General features: G+C 43.8%; 1 protein-coding gene across 2 annotated transcripts in view; it reads right to left on the bottom strand.

Moving 5' to 3' along the window:
- Window positions 1–3036, bottom strand: part of LOC115086980 — a 56515-nt gene extending 53479 nt beyond the window's left edge. For both annotated transcript variants that reach the window (XM_029593549.1, XM_029593550.1), the window contains exon 1: window positions 2770–3036. The gene's annotated coding sequence lies outside the window, so the exon portion shown is untranslated. The remainder of the gene's footprint in view (window positions 1–2769) is intronic.
- Between the last annotated feature and the right edge of the window lie 16115 nt (window positions 3037–19151).

Raw genomic sequence — 19151 nt, 5'->3', positions numbered from 1 at the left:
TGCCAGGAATGCCCTTCCGAAAGAGGTGGCAAACAGTTAATGAATTCAAAAGGGTGGGGAAAACACTGTGGATCCGTAAAGACTAGAGATTGGAAATGATGAAAAGGGTGCAAGGGGTAACCTGCTAGGAGGGGCATTACTACTATAAGAACTTGCTGCGCAGACTGGATGGGCCATTTTGTCTTTCTCTGCTGTCATCACTATGTTACTATGAGCTCGATTTTAAGACACCCGCACACGAGGTTCCTGGCATGCGCACATGGACGCGCTGATTTTATAACATGCGCTCATTGCCACCACATGTAATAAAATACAATATCCATGTGATGTTATAATTAAGGAGCGATGTTACAATTAAGGAGCGGACTGGAAGGGAACTTCCTAACCCTAACCTTATCCTTCCTCCCTCTTCCCCTCTCCTCACTGACCCCTAAACTAAACCTATCTATCCCCAATTTTTTTTTTATACTTACTGCTGCTCCAGAGCAGAAGTAAACTCCGGCTGCCGGCATGCGCATCCCCTGGACAGCGTCTAATGGCGCTGTCCCGGCCCCTCCCCCTGCACTGCCCCTCCCCTCCCCGCCCAGACTCCACAGCCTGCTCCTTTTAACAAGCCCGGCACTTCTGAGCGTATCGAGGGTTACGTGCATGGCCGGGCCCTTTCTAAAATTCGTGCGGCATGCACAGGGCTAGGCCACACATGTAACTCCCAATCTTTATGCACACAGGGCTTTTAAAATTTGGGCTTATATATTCATAACACTACCAGGCAGTACCTTTCACTACAAATCACTAAACTAGGATGGAAAATAATTCCTGGTTTATATTCATTCCCACACTGCTGATGTCCCGATGATGCTAATGGGGGCCAATTGAAATGCTACTGCTGCTGTTTTCTAAATGGCCCCATTGGTGTTGCAGAGGAAATGAAAATGCACTGTTTACCCCTAGAGACTTTTTTATGTTTCTATTATATTGTGGCGAATTGATAAAAGTCACCTTCTGTGGAGTGAAATGTGTTGGATTGTTTGAAGAGCATTGTTTTTCTAGAGAGTGACATACAGAGTCGGACTAATTCATGCTAAATCATGCAGAAGAACTTTACTTTGGTTATCTTTTCTATGCAGGAGCCTTATAAACATGGACTGCTGATTTATATACAACATAACAATATAGTACGAAAGCATCTTGGACTCACTGTTTTATTTTCAAACTCTAGAGTGATTTGAGAATTGTGCAGAGAATTCCAAGCACTGAGCAAGGCTAATAAATGTAAGTTTAAAACTATAGGACTTGGTTGGGGGAGGGGGGATGCAAGGAGGATATTTTACACCTTTAGTATCTGTATTTTTGCTGTAAAACTGTCCCTTCCTATCTCACCATACCCCTGGCCAAAAATAATTCTGTGTACAGCTAAAATCATTGAAAAAAATATTTATATGCTTTATAATTACATTAAAAAAAAACATCTTGCGATGCAAAGGTATTGCAAAGGTATTGATGTAAGAAAAAAAAGGAAAATTACAAATTAAGGGAAACTGAGTACCCTCAATCCAAACAAGTCTGCAGTTATTGGAGAATCCAAGCTATAAACCAACTGTAAACCCCTCTTTGGTGGGTGTCCTGAATAAAGGGGTATATAATTGTTCTAGGGCCACAAACTCCTTTTTTTTCTCTCTCTCTCTTCTCACTGTCCACAGGCCCCAGGTCCTGGAGTCCTTTCTGTAGGGGATGAGGGAGTGGAGGAATATATCCTCCAAGACCCGATACAAACAGGGGGGGAACACAAAGTCTCTCAGTCTCTTTCCCTCGCAGATGATTTCACAATTGGGATGTTCTTATGTTAGTGGCACTTTGTATTCTCACAAACGACACTGGACTCGCTGGTGGGGTGTTGCAACAAAATTGTTACTGCCACCAAAAACATCTTCAGTCTAATTAGCAATCAAAATTCGACAACTGATCTTCTCAAACAAAATTCCAAAAGTACTGTGTGTCTCAGGCCAGCACAGCCAAGTTAGTGTCCCTTCAGCTAACCGTTACTTGGAAACAAATACAAAGCTCCTGAGGGATAAAAGTGGGCAATTAGGGGCCGATGCAATATGGTGTGCTGAGCCTAGTGCACTATTAACGAGCAGTCAGACGCGGGTAAAATAGGCGCTAATCAATCCCCTAATGCAATAAGGGGATTAATACCTATTCAATGTGCGTCTAACGCGGAGTGAATGCAATAGCGCTCTTCACATACAAATGCATGTGAATGAGGCTATTAGGCATTCACTCCTGATGCAAAAAGAAAAATGTGCGTCTCCGAAGAAAAATAAAATAAAATAAAAAAAGTGACAATCAGGCCCATCACAAAAACCGACGCCGAGTTTAATGGTGCCGATTTTCGTGGCTGTCCGCCACTAAGGAAAACCGATGCTGATAAACCCAGTGTTGGTTTTCAGCGAGAAACCCACTAGCGAAACGTTCTTCTCTCTCTCCATTGCGCAGCCGGCCCAGCTCGTCCTCTGCCTCCTCCATGCGGCGCGAGACCCCGGTGACCTTCCGGCGCGATCCGATTCCTCCCGGCAGTCCGAGCGGCGAACTTCCTCCAGTCCCGTCGATGCGCTGGGGCACTGCAGGAGGAGAGTTCAGTCCCTCCCTCCGCCTCTTCTTCCCGAGCGGGAAGAAATCCAGCTTCACTTCAAAGTGTTGATAATGATCTTTACTTTTCTAAACTTTTATAGTGTAGCGGAGGCTAAAATAAATATTTGGATTACTTACTTCCCAGGTCCCAGGCAGAGTTGGGTGTTAAATAGGAAAGTGCTGCAGTAGCTGAAGAGGCAGGCAGAAAACCAGCACATGGAGGGAAGACCCAGCAGAACTGCTCAATTCACAGCAGTGACAGCAAAGTGCCCGGAGCTGTGCTGCAGGAAGAGGAGCACCGGGGAGAGCATGGCCAGCTGGAGGAAGTGAAGAGCCTGGCTATGAAGAGAGGGCGCGCCCTGGAGGCAGAGACGAATTGCGGCATGCAGCACAGAAGCCCAGGTAGCAATCCTGCTGCTGAAGAAATGCCGATAAACCCGGTGTTGGTTTTTGTGACCGCCGTACGGCAGTCACGTAAACCGTCTGGGTTTGCGATCCCCTAATTTAAATATTGCATGGCGCGCCCCCCCCCCCCCCTTTGGGGCGCCATGCGCGCGTTAAGATAGCAGGCGCTGTCTGTTCAGCGCCTGCTTTCTACGCGCCTTTATTGCATCGGGCCCTTAGTAGGGAATGGGATCTCCTGATCTCTTTTTCTGAAGTTTCTCTTGGACCTCGGGGTTAGAAAGTCCCAGAACAGCATAAACCAAAATCTTTTTTCCTCTTGGGCAGGAACTAGTGGCCAAAATTACTCCCAAACAAAATTATTCTCCAAAAATAAGATTTTACATGGAAACGGCCCTCCTCATATGTTCTTTCACTCTGCTGGAGATCATCAACCAGAGCTTCATGATCACAGCATAGTTATCAGCTTCAGAATCCATCACCAAAAATATCAGCACATGAAATTACAAAAAAGATCTTTTTTTATGACTAAATTTATGCCATGGAATGAACTCCCAGTGTATTTGAGGGGGGAACTTGATTTATAACAATTTTGTGGTCTTTTGAAGAACTGGTTCATGATCTCAGACTTATGAATGAATTTATTTTGACCAGCAATAAAGTGGCTTACAACTGTTTATTTTGTATTTTATATTATTATTTTGTTTTGTTTGTTTTTATTGTAATGTATTAATTTGTTGTACATTGCTAAGAAAGATCTTATTGTAAGATCTATATAGCAATTCATACATTTTATAAATAAATAATTAATTGATTAAAATATCCCTTTTTTCTTCTCCTGCAAAACACCACTGTGCCTCCTTGTATTTCAGGCAGGGAATTGAAGCACATCTTGATTTCCTCCAGGCAGGGAGAACAACCTACTAAGGTAGGACCAGACTCCCGCCCTCTCCACTCCCCCGATTTACGATTTTTTGACGATAAATCGGGGGAATTGTTATTGTATCGCGGCTCTAATGATTTTTTACGATTTAAAATATATCTGACGATTGTTTTAAATCGTCAAAAAACGATTCACATCCCTAATCGCTATACCCTGCTTGCTTTTATACAGGTTTTCTGACCAATCCGGGCATCCTCACAGAAGGAGCCTGTACAGGGATGGTCTACACTTTTTTACCCTTCCTTCTAACTAATTCTAGCTCAGGGCTTAAGCCAGGAACATCTGGATAGAAGGGACCTGGTCCCTACACAAGGAAATGCCACACATTGTTTTTAATATTCTAAAAACGCGAAAGGCAGCAAATTAGGATATAGGAAAGTCAGAGAGATGACCTAAGCACAATACAGAGAACCAATTCTAGGCTCAAGAAGAGAGACCAGGGAGAGATGCAGAAGAAGCTTCCTGGGCAATCTTATCACTCAAAAACAGAGACAGATGAACAGGGTCAAAAAACACAATTAACATTTTGAAACTTAATAAAACATTCTGCACAGAAACCTTAACAGGAACATTGCTCTCAGGTGTACTATCTTATCCCTCATCAACAGAAACTGCCATTTGTTTTGTCTCTGTGGTCTTGGCTATGTCTGAGCAAATTCCAATCCAAGGTTCTTGATGGTTTTTATCCATCTGTCGTCGTAGGGGTGGCCTTGTCACAGAATCATTCTGCTATGTTGAGTTTGAATTGGAGTTAACTCCGTACAAGAGGTATGTGACTGGTTCGTTGTTTGGGGTGTCGAATACCAGCAAATGAACACTAATGAAACAATATTATAGAACAACCATTAACATCTTTTTTATTATTTATACTAAAGAGTTATTCTTTTTTTAAAAAAAAAACCTGGTTACTAACCAGTATACATGAAAAAACTGTTCCAATACAATAAAGACAGAAATAATCACAACAAATATTTCTACAAAGTTTCATATATGTCATTTTGAGGTCTGAATTAAAATCCCTAACTCAAGAACACAAACCACTAAGTGGCTAAGCTTAGCAGAAGATCAGACAAAGTAAATTCAATGTTGAAAATCTGACAAACATTAGAAAAAGTGACCATCTGATTTAAAAAGCAGCGCTGACTCGCAGCTTCAAATTAACAATTCTTTAAAGGAACCCCATAGACATAATGAATTAGGACAAAATGGCAGTCCAGTTTGAAAAGCACTGGTGACAGGAAACTTCAAAGAAACGAATCTTCAACAAAAACCCGGACAAAAAGCCTTTGTTGTTTCACCCAAGAAGGCATCATCAGAGGGCAAACTTTCAGCCAGATTATAACGTCGAGACCCTTGAAGCAAGGCACACTCACCTCCACTCACCCTCCCAGCCAGAACCTGCTAAGACTTAACTAGAAATATGAGGCGCAGGCTTTATGTGGTTGAAGATGCCGCAGCTTTATTGTAGTATTAACAATTCAGAATTGGAACTAATAAATGAGATGCACGAGTCACTAATCATATCTGTATATATCCAATAGTCCCATGTGCCTCCTGCCGTGTCTCCTAGCAAGGTGGCCCCTTCATCCGCCCCCCCCCCCCCCGCCGTGCTCTTACTAGCAAGGGGGCCCCAGTCCAGGCCTACCAAATCTGGCCCCGACTCGTGCACCCGCCTAAAGCTGCGACATGTGGTGTCACAGTTGTACACTGCAACAATTAACAAAACAAAAGGAGAGAGTGAGCAATTGTAAATGTTTAAGCGATCTAACAATGCAATTAGATACAACAAGTGGAACAAGTTAATTATTGCTATTCTTAATACATGTACATCTTTGGTTGCCGGGGGTGGGTGGGTGGGGTCGCTTGCCATCGCCCCCAGGTGAAAAAGAAGGCAACGGCGCTCGCTTTTATCGGCGCTGCTGCGTACAGGATCCTGAAATTTTTATTTTTTTTTTAATAAGAACACAGCCTCCGATTGAGGCTCTTCCCCTTCCCTTGCTGATCATGGTAGATGCTATCTCAGGAACTCTTTTTACCAAAATGTGCTGATCTTCTCCTATGATTTACTTTAAATAAATGAACAGCGGGATTCCTGACTATGCTAATGCGATAAAGTCTTCCTGGTCAGGGAAATTAAAGTGTATACTAAGTGTTATCTAGCCGGCTTGGTGTCACTTAATGCTAGCTGTGGCTTCAAAAATAAATGATAAATCATAGCGCTGTAAGTTCAGTCAATGCCACTCAAAACAGTACGCGCTGCAGTTTCCTGCCGATGCTCACAATAATCGTTTGAATACGGGAGAGCCCCCTATTGCCATTTATTATGAGAGACGGCACTACACAATTTGGAAATTTGTTCAATTATATCCCATACTGTTTTGAGTGGCATTGACTGAACTTACAGTGCTATGATTTTGATACTTTGTTAATCACACATGGCACAATTCTGAATACTATATCTGTGGCATTGACTGCACAGACATCGTTAAGAATCGTTTTCAGTATTTTGTGATGATTTCGCATTGAAGGTATTTTATTCAAAGAACCCATCTGTACAGTAGCCCCTGAGGCAGCTCTTACGTGAGCGAAACTCGGCCAGAGTCGGGCAAGTTCGAATAAAGAATCCCTTGTTACACCGATCTTTGTTTCGTTTCTTCGCTATCCAGCGATAATGACAATATCCCAGAACAATATTCCTTCCAAGAAGTTAAAAGGTATTTTATCCTCAAATAATGATTATAGGCTAAGGTACTACTGTAGCTCATAGGTAAGAAACTCATTTTTTTCCCAAAAGTAATACTTCTCACATTTCCAGAATTCGTTAGTCTTTCACACTTTTTCTAACAAATGCCAAGAAAATATTCTGCAGCCTTGGTTAAAATTTATTTTTAAGTAATTCTGTCCCATCTCTTACCTGGACAAATTTGTTCAAATTTGCATTTAACTACTGTAAATTTCACAAACACATCCATTCAATCTAAAATCTAGAATTATCTTTAAAGTACTCTCCCTTATTCATAAGTCGGTCCATAATCAAGAGATGCAATGGTTCTCGGAGCATTTCGTTTTTCGTACCTCTAAGAGACCAATAAGAAATATCCATCAAGCTAAACTTACATCTGCGCCAATGAAACATGTCAAACACGTTACCACAAGAGACCGCGCTTTCTCCATAGCTGGAATTAACTTATGGAACAAGATGCCCACTGACCTGCGTCAGGAACACTGCCATAAAAAATTCAAGCAAGGACTCAAAACGTGGTTGTTTGAACAAGCCTTCACACTATGATATCCGATTAAACCGAAATGCCATTTAATATCCTACCCCATTTAACTCCCTGCTTCTTGTCCCTACGACCCTATATTTTTTCTATTTTTTTTCCCTTAATTTTAATCCTCCCCCCTTTCTCCCGCCCTATCACTGATTATGATCTTTCAATTAGTTTTAAAATAATAGAATATGCATTTGGTTCAATTTAGTTCCTGTGGTTACAATCAGCTCTATTTTTTACTTTTATGTTCTAAGGTATTGTGTTGGTTCGTAAATGATTTTTAGATACATACGATATCACTATTGTATATAAAACATTATATTAATTTATGGTTTACTGTCTGTTCTGCCTGTTATCATACATACCTATTATCTGTAAAGCCTGTTGCTAATTATTGTTTATTGTAAACCGCGGTGATGTATCTTTTTACGTACTGCGGTATATAAAAATCCCTAAATAAATAAATAAATAAATAAAATGTGCTTATACCTTCCCTCAGTGTCCTTTTTCTAGTAAAAATGGCACTTAAACATACTTTGTGATAGAGACGCTGCTTTGAGCTGCTTCTCTGAGCTCTGACCCATGTCTCTCTCTGAACGTGCTGCTCTGCTCTCAAAATGGTGGGACTGCTTTTTCAAAAATGAAAGTAAAATCTTTGCATCTCTGCTTCTCCCTTCCAAGCCAGGGAGCAGGGAAAGAACTCTCACAGCTGCCGCACATCTACTCTATGCAGCAACAGACTCAGTGAAAAAAATTGAAAAAGCATGGCACATCCCAGCAATGCTTTCTCACAACCCCAGGACTCAGGTCAGTAAAAACATTTTTTACCCCCTTATTTTCATATTTTAACCTCTGGTACAGAAGCAAGACCAGCTGTCTGTCAATCTCTTTCCTCAGAGCGCAGGCTTCTGACTCTCCCTCTTGATGATAAGTTGTTCAGGAGAAGAACTGATTTCACAGCTACCAGATACACTTCTCTCTTCCTGGCTTCTAGCTATCCCTGCCCCTCATACAGACAGAACCAGCCAAATTATACCTTTTTTTCCTTAAATGGTCTCCCAGAATTCCTCCTCTGCTGGTTAGATAGTGCTGTTCTCTGGGCAGGCTAAACAGTACAGCACATTTCCCAATTTATTAACATGGTGAGTGCTGGATACTGGTTCTTGCAGGAAAGAACATGGGTTTGTTGTATTTTTCTATTCTTTCACCTTTGCTGCAGTGACTTGCAGTCTCTGGAAGGTTGAAAAACTATTTTTGGCAGGTCCAAAACACATCACTCAGATCCAGACGCAGCTCAGTCCACATTGTAAGGCTCCAACACATGATAAGCTCATGAAGGCAGGAACCTGGCTTATAGTGGCTCGCTACACATATCTGGAAAAAATACTTGCATTGTATAATAAGCCTCAAATAATTTGTTGTACAGATGAAACTTTTAGTTTGGAGGTTAGCTCGTCTTTCTTTTTATTCATGCTCTAGACTTTTTTCTGTATCCATATCACGCTAGTAGCATTTAGCTCAACATTAATCTGCCTCTCTCACCTCGGCATTTGGGCAGGAAATTCATGAAATCAGTGACCCTGCTCACTTAGGCCTGGATGCCAAAATGGTCAGGAGGAGATGGCTGCTTTTAATCATAAGCTTTTATTTACTTCAGCCAGATTATTCCTGTCTTTTGAGGAAACAAACTACCTCCTCTCCTTTCTTGTGAAGCACATTATGTAATGGAGAGAATATCAGGAGCAATAAGAAGCATTGGTGGTGTAGGTATGTTGCAAACCCTTTTAAGATAACATAATCCTGTATGAAGAAATCCCAACTGAGACCTGAGGAAGCCTCTGAAATCCGAATATTTATTTCCATGGAAGACTCATAAGCTCCATATCAGTCAGAAGCAGGTGGTGCAAAGGGGCTGCTGGCAAGAGGTTTGCCTTTTTATTTAAGGTGCTAAAATATTGATCTATGCAGCGCTTTTGCAGGGCTAAACATTTACATTGCAAAATTTAGATCCAAGTTATTTGGCGGGCAGGTTCGTAGCACCAAACTACTTCAACACGTTGGCTGAATGTCCTAAAAAGAGTCTTTGTTGTTTTCAGAGGACAAGGTAGCTCTTAAAGAACAATAAACCTTCCTTCAGTGCAGAATTAATCCATGCAAATCTCCCCATCTCCAGGGCATGCTGAAGCTTGTGCTAGCCTTGTTTATAGCTGAACTGCAGGGATTAAGGCCTACAGTCAATAAATCAATCAAAATGGGTTTTCCTTGTTTTCCTACTAAATGAAAGTTAACAGGACCCACAGTGACTTGGGTGTTTGTGAGAAGCAAATGAATCCAGGGATAAAATTTGGGGGCAGGAGTGACTGGATCATCTGTAACAGCTTTGTGGAAATGACTGCAACATTTCCAAGGTAGTCACTCACCTGCCAGAAAAGGTTAATAAAAATAGCAAGCAGTTGTACAATGGATAATTATATTTCCTGCTGATCAGAACAAAAGTGCTGCTTATTCATCTCACTTTCTTCTTGTCACAGATGATAGTTGCAGTCACTGAAGTCACCTGCACTTTAAAGTTCCAAAGGGACAGAATTACTATATAGAGGTGAAGAGTAAGAATAAGAATAATGTGCATCACAGTCAACCTGTCTCTGCTTGATTTTCTTCTTCCTTCTGCTATTCCCTTATTTTCTTGGTTCTCGCTTCCTTCTGCTTGTGTTTCTTTTTCTTTTTATTATTTTACATTTTGTCCTTTCTCTTTTTTCACTTCTGCTTTTTTTTTTTGTTTTTCCCTCTCTTTTTCTTTAGTGCCAGGTTCTTCTCTTTCAGAGATTGTCTGTCTTGTCCTCCTCATCTTTTGTTGGAAGCAGCATTTCATGACAATGTGCATTTGTAGCGGGGTGGAAGGAGCATACTAATTATTAATCAATACAATAGAAGTGCTATTGTGGGACGTGTCACGTCATGAAGAAACAACTTGCAAAGTGGTGACAGCATGTGGCCTTTAAACTAGACTAACAAAAAGTGGAGACTATGGATTTCGGATTTTCTTTTCGGATGTTCTTGATTTTCTTCCAATCTATTATTTTCTTCCAAACACATATTTGGCAGGCTCAGTTCCCAGACTTTAGGATGCACATAGAGTAGTTGCACTGGTGCTTCAGTGAAGTTGCTGGCCCTTGCATGAATGAGAGTAATTACAGATCAGGAGAATATGCTGACGCCAGTCTATATGTCTGGCTATGAGGACTGAACCGAGCAATCAGAAGGGGAAACAATGCAAGTCTGTGTGTAAAACCTCTTGGTGACTTCGCTTATATGATAGAGGTTTCCCATGCATGGTAGAGAGCGTGCATGCTGCTAAATAAAGTGGCTGTGGAGGGATTAAAGATGAAATGATATATAGTATTGTAAGCGATCACCAGAACAAACCTTAGAAAAGCACAAGCTGTACATACACAATTCAGAGCTGTACCTACACATTTGTTACCAGAGAAAAGGATCTTGATTAGGTCATGTTAACACCTTCCCTTCTAATTATTCTGCCACAGTATGGACATGGTGGAGTGTTAATGCAAGTGGTGCATACTGAATTGCTAAGGAGGATTTTAAAAAAATGAATTAACTGATGGGTTGTTTCATGATCAATGATCTAACATTTAGGGATAGATGTTTGAAAGGGTGATAATGAATTTATCATACAGCAAAGGCATTTACATTGTGATAAATGAATTGCCCTATATGCTAAAAGGGCAATGCATCTAATAAGTGCAATCAATGCAATGCTATGAAATATTGTGATTTCATCTGTAAGTATGGAAATAGGCATGCAAATGAGGAATAATCAGCCAATTAGTCATTCCTGTGATATTTATTAATCAGCAAATAGGAAACACCACAGAAAATATTAGTCAGAAAAAGGGCACTATTAAGAGACTTAAGTTTCAAAGCAATTTTCTTGGATTAAAAGTATTATACCTATGTGGACAGGCTGTCTGAAAACAAATTCTCAAAGGTGAATTTTCAAAAGTTGTGCACATAAAAAATAGCACTTAAGCATGTAAAATAGCATATACATGAGTAACTGAAGACTGGAGGATGGCCATTGTAACCCCAATATTTAAAGACCAATGAGCCTGACTTCAGTGCCAGGAAAAATAGTGGAAACTATTCTAAAGAACAAAATCACAGAACATATAGAAAGACATGGTTCAATGAAGCACAGCCACCATGGATTTAGCCAAGGGAAGCCTTGCCTCATAAACCTGCTACATTTGTATGTGGATAAAGGTGAACCAGTATATGTAATTTAAAGTCAAGCGGCGGGAGTATTACAGAGCCGCGACAATAACATGGGGGAAACTGCGCGAGATGAGGGCAGGCGTAGGCAAAGGGGGAAGGGAATAGGTAGGCAACTGAAGAAAGTCGGGAAACCGAGGGCTGGGGGGGCTGGCGAATTGTCTTTACTGGCGTCAGGTTCCGATTTGGAGTCCCACGCCGGCAGATCGAGGAGACCGGCCTGCAGGGAACTGTAACCAGCGGAGGAGCACAGAGGGAAGCGGGAGCCAAGGAGCGATCTGGCAGGACTGCGGCAGCGGTGCCGAGGCTCCACACTATAGTAGCGTTGAGGGGCGAGGAGTTCCTTCGGCGGATGGAGCATGCAGGTCGACGGGGAGCGGGATGGAGAGGGCTTAGCGCATGTGCGCAGCGCATGGTGCGGCCTACGAGGATGGAAGAAAGCCCAGCATGCGCCGGAGAGAGAAGGGGTCGGAGCAGAGCGGCCGCAGGTGTGCGACGGCAGAGCAAGAGAGGAGAAGAGCAGGAGATACGGAGCACCATTCCAGTAGGCGATGAGTATGGTGAGGATTTTGGGGCAGTGGGAGGGGGGGATGCAGGGGTACAGGAGGAGAGGGACACAGGTTATTACCATGCAAATGCATCCGCGGGGGCGTGAAGATTAGCGGGAGGGATCGGTAAGGTAGAAGGGAGCGGACAGGGGGCGAGGGTAGCCAGCACATAGACCGGATTTTTGGGATCAGGGATACAAGAGAGGGGATTCATGGCAGCAGTGCAAGGACCTCCATTTGGAGCGCAGGTCAAATAGGGGAGACGCAGCTTGGGCAGCGGAACCAGGTGTTGAGGCCAGTGCATTTGTCTTTGCAGATGTGGAGGAATGGAAAACGCCGGGGACTTCGGGCCAAGCAGCGTGGAGAGAGCGGCAATCAATGCCTCCTTACTGAAGCGATGTGCAGCGAGAAGAGGGGTCACCAGAAGGGACCAGAGACGTCATGAGGAGCAGGATGCCCAGACCAGATGCAGGTAAAGCGTGGGAAGGGCAGGTAGACAAGGTGAGCCAGAAGAAGGTCAAGTGCCGCAGGGACACGTCCTCTAGCTCAGACACTAGTAGCAGTTTCTCCACGGAGTCCTCCTCGGATTCCAGCGCAGAGAGGAGGGTGATGAGACGTAGCGACTTAGGGCCACAGCAGGATATGGGGCACCCAGCGTTAGCTTTCTTAACGGAGCTATGGGAAAGCGTGCCCAGCCAGCTGTGCAAGAAAATAAGGAAGCACAGATATGTAAACATTTTCCAATTACTCGCAGGTAGGATGGGGAGTAAGAGGCGGAAGAAGAAGGGAAGCAAAAGGAAGCAGGACAGCGATCCTCGGAGCAAAATAGCCAAAAATATTTTAAATTGGATGCAAGGTTTTTTAAGGTTAGCCAGTGTGGTGGGGCATTATCAGCCAGAATTACACGGGGCATTGCTATCTTACTGCGACAGCATCCTAGGAGCATACAAGGATTATGAAGGTTGGGCTTGGCTCAACTATGATGAGAAGTTTAGGGAAAAGATGGCTGGCAATAAATTCATGTGTTGGGGTTTACAGGACATCAATCTCTGGTTGATGCAGATGACCAACAAGAGCGCCATGCAAGGGAAGGTTCTGGGGTGAGCGAGAACAAGCGTTCTGGGAAGGGCAGCGGGCAGGGGAATAGTGCGGGAGGGGACAGGGGGGGGAGGGGTACAGGCTACCAGGGAGGACAGGATTGCAGGAGGTAATAAAGACGTCTGCTGGAGGTATAACAGAGCTACGTGCCTGTTTCAGGATTGCAAGTTCCGGCATGCCTGCGCGACGTGTAACAGTGCCCATCCTAGTGCGAAATGTCCGCAGGCGATATCCAAATCATCGATAGCGGGAACCAAATAATAAAAAAAAAAGAATACATACGCGGGACGGCAGAAGAAGGGGGGAGGGGGCTTGCATCAGGATGAGGGGTAGCAGGAAGGGGAGGGAGGGAGACAGCGTAAAAAGGCATAACAAAAAAAACCAAAAAAAAGTAGTTATACATGCGCAAGCAGGATGTGTTCACAATTTTCCTTTACGCAAGGACGGCTGTCCGCAGCGCACTCGAGTGGAGCGGAGAGCAGGGAGAAGACTATGGACGAAGAGGAATGGGCATTAATTCAGAGTTCGGTGGCACCTAATACGTGGTCATCTTATGTCAAAGGAAATCAAATTGTTGTAGAGTATTTACGCCAATCAGGGTGGGACGGGGGGGCGATTCCCGGAAGACATGTTAGTCAGATTTGTGTTACAGGCCAAAAGAGAGGGGTACACGGTGGGATCGGTAAATACTTACCTAGCCGGCTTCGCCTTTTTTCAAAAGTTAGCAGGGGGAGGGCACCATGCGCGCAACTTTCGATTAAAGAAAGTGTTAAATGGCTGGAAAAGAGGTCTGGGTAACATCAGGGACAAGCAGTTACCTATACGATACCATGAATTGGTGAGTTTTTCCACAAGTTTATCAAAAGTCTGTTGGTCAGGTTTCGAAGTCGCCTTATTCCGAGTGGCTTTCTCTTGGGCGTTCTTTGGCGCTATGTGTATAGGCGAGCTTAAAGCCAAATCCAGGAACAGAACCCAGGAACAAGGATTGCAGTCATGATGCATGCAGATTTTTGGTGAGGAAGTCACCCTATTCTTGCCTAAATCCAAGACAGATCAATCGGGTAAAGGGGCGCGCATACATTTATTATCGGCTTTGAATGTGGTAGTTTGTCCAGTACACATGGCTTGGAATTACCTCCGGTGGTGGCCGGAAGGGGATGGGTCCTTCTTAATCCATGCGGATGGATCGGTGCTGACCCAATATCAATTTTCACAGGTCTTGCATTATGTAGTGCAGGAGGAAAGTAGAGATCCGGAGTTATACAGTTCGCACTCATTTCGGATTGGAGCTGCGACCACAGCGGTGGAAGCCGGTGTTTCAGTGGAGGGGATTAAGAGATTGGGAAGGTGGACCTCAAATGCATATAAAGGATATATTAGGAATTTTGCAGGGTAGAGGTAGGGGAGCATGTGGGGGCGCAGCGGGTGAAAGGGCGGGGGGGGGGGGAATTGGGATGTATTATGAAATGTTGTATTAACTGGTATGTCTTCTGTTTCAGAGAGCATGGGGAGGAGACATGGGACAGGATGTGCCTGGATCGTGGGCCATTCATTTATCCATAGAGCTCAACGATGTGCATTGAAACGCCCGTACGGAGAAAGCCTGGAGTTGGAACGCTTCGAGTGGAAGTTGGCCTGGTTCAGCAAGAGAGGCATGCAGTGAGATGACCTGTGGTCTTTTTTGCGGGACAGGATTGAGATGTGGGGGACCCCGAACATATTAGTAATTCACCTTGGGGGCAATGATATTGGTTCCAAGACATGCTGAGCTCTGCTCACATGTATCAAAAAGGACTTAGCCCAGTTCATGATCAAGTGGCCTCACACGCGCATAGTGTGGTCGGACATCATAGTCCGTTTAAGGCAGAGCTTTCCAAAGTGTGTGTCGCGACACTTTAGTGTGTCGCCTGCAGTTTGCCGGTGTGTCGCGCAAGCCCGGTGCACGTGACATACCGGCAAGTGGGAGCCAATGCAGCCGCCGGTGGAGCTCATCCCACTGGCGGCTGAGCAGTGAAATATCGCTGTGCTGTGTGCCGGAGACACACAGCAGGAAGATCGGCATGGCCGTGGTGGAGCTCACCTCACCACGGCCCGAAGAAGAAAAAGGTCATGTCGAAACGTGCATGTGCTCCTCCTCCTTCCTGCCCATGTGGCCCCGGAAGAAAAATGTTGCCGGAGCCGCACGGGCAGAAAGGGGGAGGAGCGTCAGCCGCGTGCAGAAGAGGAGCAGCAGCGTTGTTGCAGCGGGTGAGGAGGAGGCCCGGTAGCAGGGCCCCCACCGCGGATCGGCCCGAGAAGATCAGGGCCGCTGTCGTTGCCGCGATCGGCCCGAGAAGATCAGGGCTGCTGCTGTCGCTGCGATCGGCCCGAGAAGATCAGGGCCGCTGCAGAGCCCATCCTGCAGTGACCCGTGAAGAGGCCCAGAGGTAAGAGAGAGGCTGAGGGCCCCCGTAGAGTGAGTGTATGAGGTGAGTTGAGAGATTGTGTGCGTGAATGAGGTGAGTTGAGCGATTGTGTGCGTGTATGAGGTGAGTTGAGAGATTGTGTGTGGGAGTGAGGACCTGATTGTTTGCAGAGATAGCATGTGAGAGAGCCTGTGTGTGTGTGAGAGAGACAGCATGTGACAGTGAGAGCCTGTGTGTATGAATGATTGTATGAGAGAGAGAATGTGACAGTGAGAGCCTGTGCTTGAGCAAGACATCATGTGGGAGTGAGAGAGAGCCTGGGTGTGTGAGAGTCAAGACAGCATGTGCAAGAGAGAGACTGTGTATGAATGATTGTATGAGAGAGAGCATGTGACAGTAGAGCCTGTGCTTGAGCAAGAGAGCATGTGGGTGTGAGAGAGAGCCTGGGTGTGAGAGTCATACAGCATGTGCAAGAGAGAGACTGTGTATGAATGATTGTATGAGAGAGAGCATGTGACAATGAGAGCCTGTGCTTGAGCAAGACAGCATGTGGGTGTGAGAGAGAGCCTGGGTGTGTGAGAGTCAGACAGCATGTGCCAGTGAGAGACTGTGTGTATGAATGATTGTATGAGAGAGAGCATGTGACAGTGAGAGCCTGTGCTTGAGCAAGACAGCATGTGGGAGTGAGAGAGAGCCTGTGTGTGTGAGTCAGACAGCATGTGCAAGAGAGAGACTGTGTATGAATGATTGTATGAGAGAGAGCATGTGAGAGTGAGAGCCTGTGTGTGTGTGTGTGTGTGAGAGAGAGAAAGCATGTGAGAATGAGAACCTGACTGAATGTTTGAGGGAAGAAAATAGATGGAGAGAAAAGAAATAGAAAAAAGACAATATGAAAGGAATTGGCAAAAAAATAAGAAAGGGGAGGTGAAACAAAAAAGCCTGTGACCAACCGATTAGAAAACTAAGATCAGACAGCAAAGGTAAAAAAAAAGAAATAAATTACTTTTTACTGATTGGCACATGTAATCATTGGTAATGTGCAAGAGTAGCACTTTCTCTATGCTGATTTCACAATGTACGAGATCAACATGGAGGAAGTGGAAACCCACGGGGCCTGCACAGAGGAGGCAGCAGAATGGGCTTCAGTGCCAATAGCAGCAATCAGCGCCTCCCCAATAGCCATGCGGCATCAGTGACAGTGGCAGCAGAGGAATGAGAGAGGCTCCGAGGTTGCTGGCAAAAGAAAGAGGGGGTTTGCCTTTAGTGTGTGCCTGCCTGAGGGTGTGTCTGTGTATGAGAATGTATGGGTGTCTTCCTGGGGTTTGTATGTGTGAGAATAGGTGCCGGCCTGTGTGTGGTGTATGTGTGTGTGAGAATGAATTGGTGCCTGCCTGGGGGTCTGTGTGTGTGAGAATGAATGTGTGCATGCCTGGGGGATGGTGAGGGAGTGGTGTGAAAATGAATGGAAGCCTGCCTGGGGGTCAGTTTCAGTGTGTGAGAATGACTGGGAGCTTGCCTGGGTGTGTGTGTTTGTGTGAGAATGTTTGGGAACTTGCCTGGGTGTGTGTGTTTGTGTGTATGTGAGGGAGCCAGAGAGAGTGTGTATGAGAAAATCCAGGGGAGTAAGAGTTTGTGTGGGGGGGGTGTGTGTGGAGGGAGAGAGAGTGTCTTAGAGCTTGAGAGTGTGTCAGTGTCTGTGAGAGCGAGAGGTTATGGTGGGTATAAGAGCATGAATGTGTATGTATGTGACAGTGTATGTGTGAGAGAGAATGGAAATGTGAGTATGTGTGAGAGAGAGAGGATAACCTCCTAATCCTTGACAATATCAGGGTGACTGGAAATCAAGAGCTCCCACGTATGGACAGCAGGGGCTTTTTAAAATCCTTATTAGTTTTAATTATTGGGTGTTATTTGATATATGTGCTGTTTTGAAATATTTTATTGGTGTTTGGGAAATGTATATGATTTTAATGAATAGAAATATTTATCAGTAGTTTTAAAATATTCTTTTATTAGTATGGTTTTACTATGATAACTGATGCTTTATGTTTCTTGATTTTATTTGTTTTATGAGGAATGGTGGTTCTGTTTTTCCATTATTAATACACAGAGTCTGGCTTCTTGGGGTTTCCATTTCAGTTTTTGTCTAATTTGTGCTCCTTTATTTTGTATTCTGTATTTGGTGAGGATCTGTCTCTGCTCTGTGTGTGTGACCATGATGAGAAATTTGCTAGCATAGGAATCTATAGCAATCGGGTTTGTTTTGTTTCCTCAGTAGGTGGTGTATTGGTATTCTAGGACCCAGTATAATATTTACCGTTGCTTTTTCACAGGTAGGGTTATTGTTGTTTGAGTCCTTGGTGTTATTACTGTTATGTTACAGTGGGATTGCAGTATAGATTTTGAGTGTCTTTTTTTTGCGAGGTTTTATTTTCGTTCACAATGTGCCTGGCAGTGGAAGGTGTTTGTGCTGCTGTTACTGTGAGGTGACACAAGAATTTGAAAATATCTTTTAGTATGATGAGCTGTAAGGGAAACATTCAAGCTCCATTGTTTGGGGGAATTTCAGTGGATGCACAGAGTTACAGAACTGGAGGTGCAGGATTTGTATTGACATTCTGTCCCTTCCTATAAATTCCAGACTTCACTCTCATAGCCATATAGAATTAGTTGAATAAGGCTATCAAATAATTATATAGTGTGAAACTGGCCAGCTTTTTAAAATTACGCAGAAGACCCTTTGGACTTTCTTATTAACACCAAATATTCAAAAGCTGTATTCATCCCATCAAGCTCATATATTATTATTATTATTTATTTATTTATTTATTTTTATATACCGACATTCGATCTCAATTGAGATATCACACCGGTTTACATTCAGGTACTGAATTACATTAAAAAGGTAAATTGAATAACACAATAACTTTGTTTTATTATTGTTACTCATAAATTATAACAATAACATTAATCTTGGAATATTATATATTTTTAATATAAATTAAAGGTTTTCACAAGATAGGTTGTGTCGTGAAACATTTTATTATGTATATATTTAAGGAAACCTACATAAATTGTCAAAATACATTTCGTTCGTTTAACCTTTAACCTCTGTTTTGCTAGTAGACTGAATTACTGTGTCCCGAAATTATGTTTGTCTAAAAAGTGTGTCACCAACATGAAAAGTTTGGAAAGCTCTGCTCTAGGGCATATGCGTGCATATGCCCTAGAGCATATGCACGCATCAAGACTCCAGGGTATATCTGCCTACAGTATTTGCTAGCTCGTTGAGTACGGATGGGATTCGCTCTCCGTTCCTAAGCTACTCTGCCACTCCAGCTCTACCTGGAACTCTTACTACCCTTCGGGGTCACTAATGGGGTACCCGCTCCTTGGTTGCCTCTCTGCTTCTTTCAGATGCTATTAGGAAACCGGTACTCGCTCCTCGATGGCCCATGTTCCCTGTGTCGCTGCCTGCTACTTCTACCCTTCTACTTGGAAGAACTAACTTACAATCACCATCAGTGAGTACAGAAAACATCTCTCTCTACAGTACTGC

Source organism: Rhinatrema bivittatum, chromosome 3 (genome assembly GCF_901001135.1).
Source record: "Rhinatrema bivittatum chromosome 3, aRhiBiv1.1, whole genome shotgun sequence".
Lineage (NCBI taxonomy): Eukaryota > Metazoa > Chordata > Amphibia > Gymnophiona > Rhinatrematidae > Rhinatrema > Rhinatrema bivittatum.
Note: the sequence above shows the minus strand (reverse complement) of the source record. Positions and strands in the feature narration are given on the sequence as shown.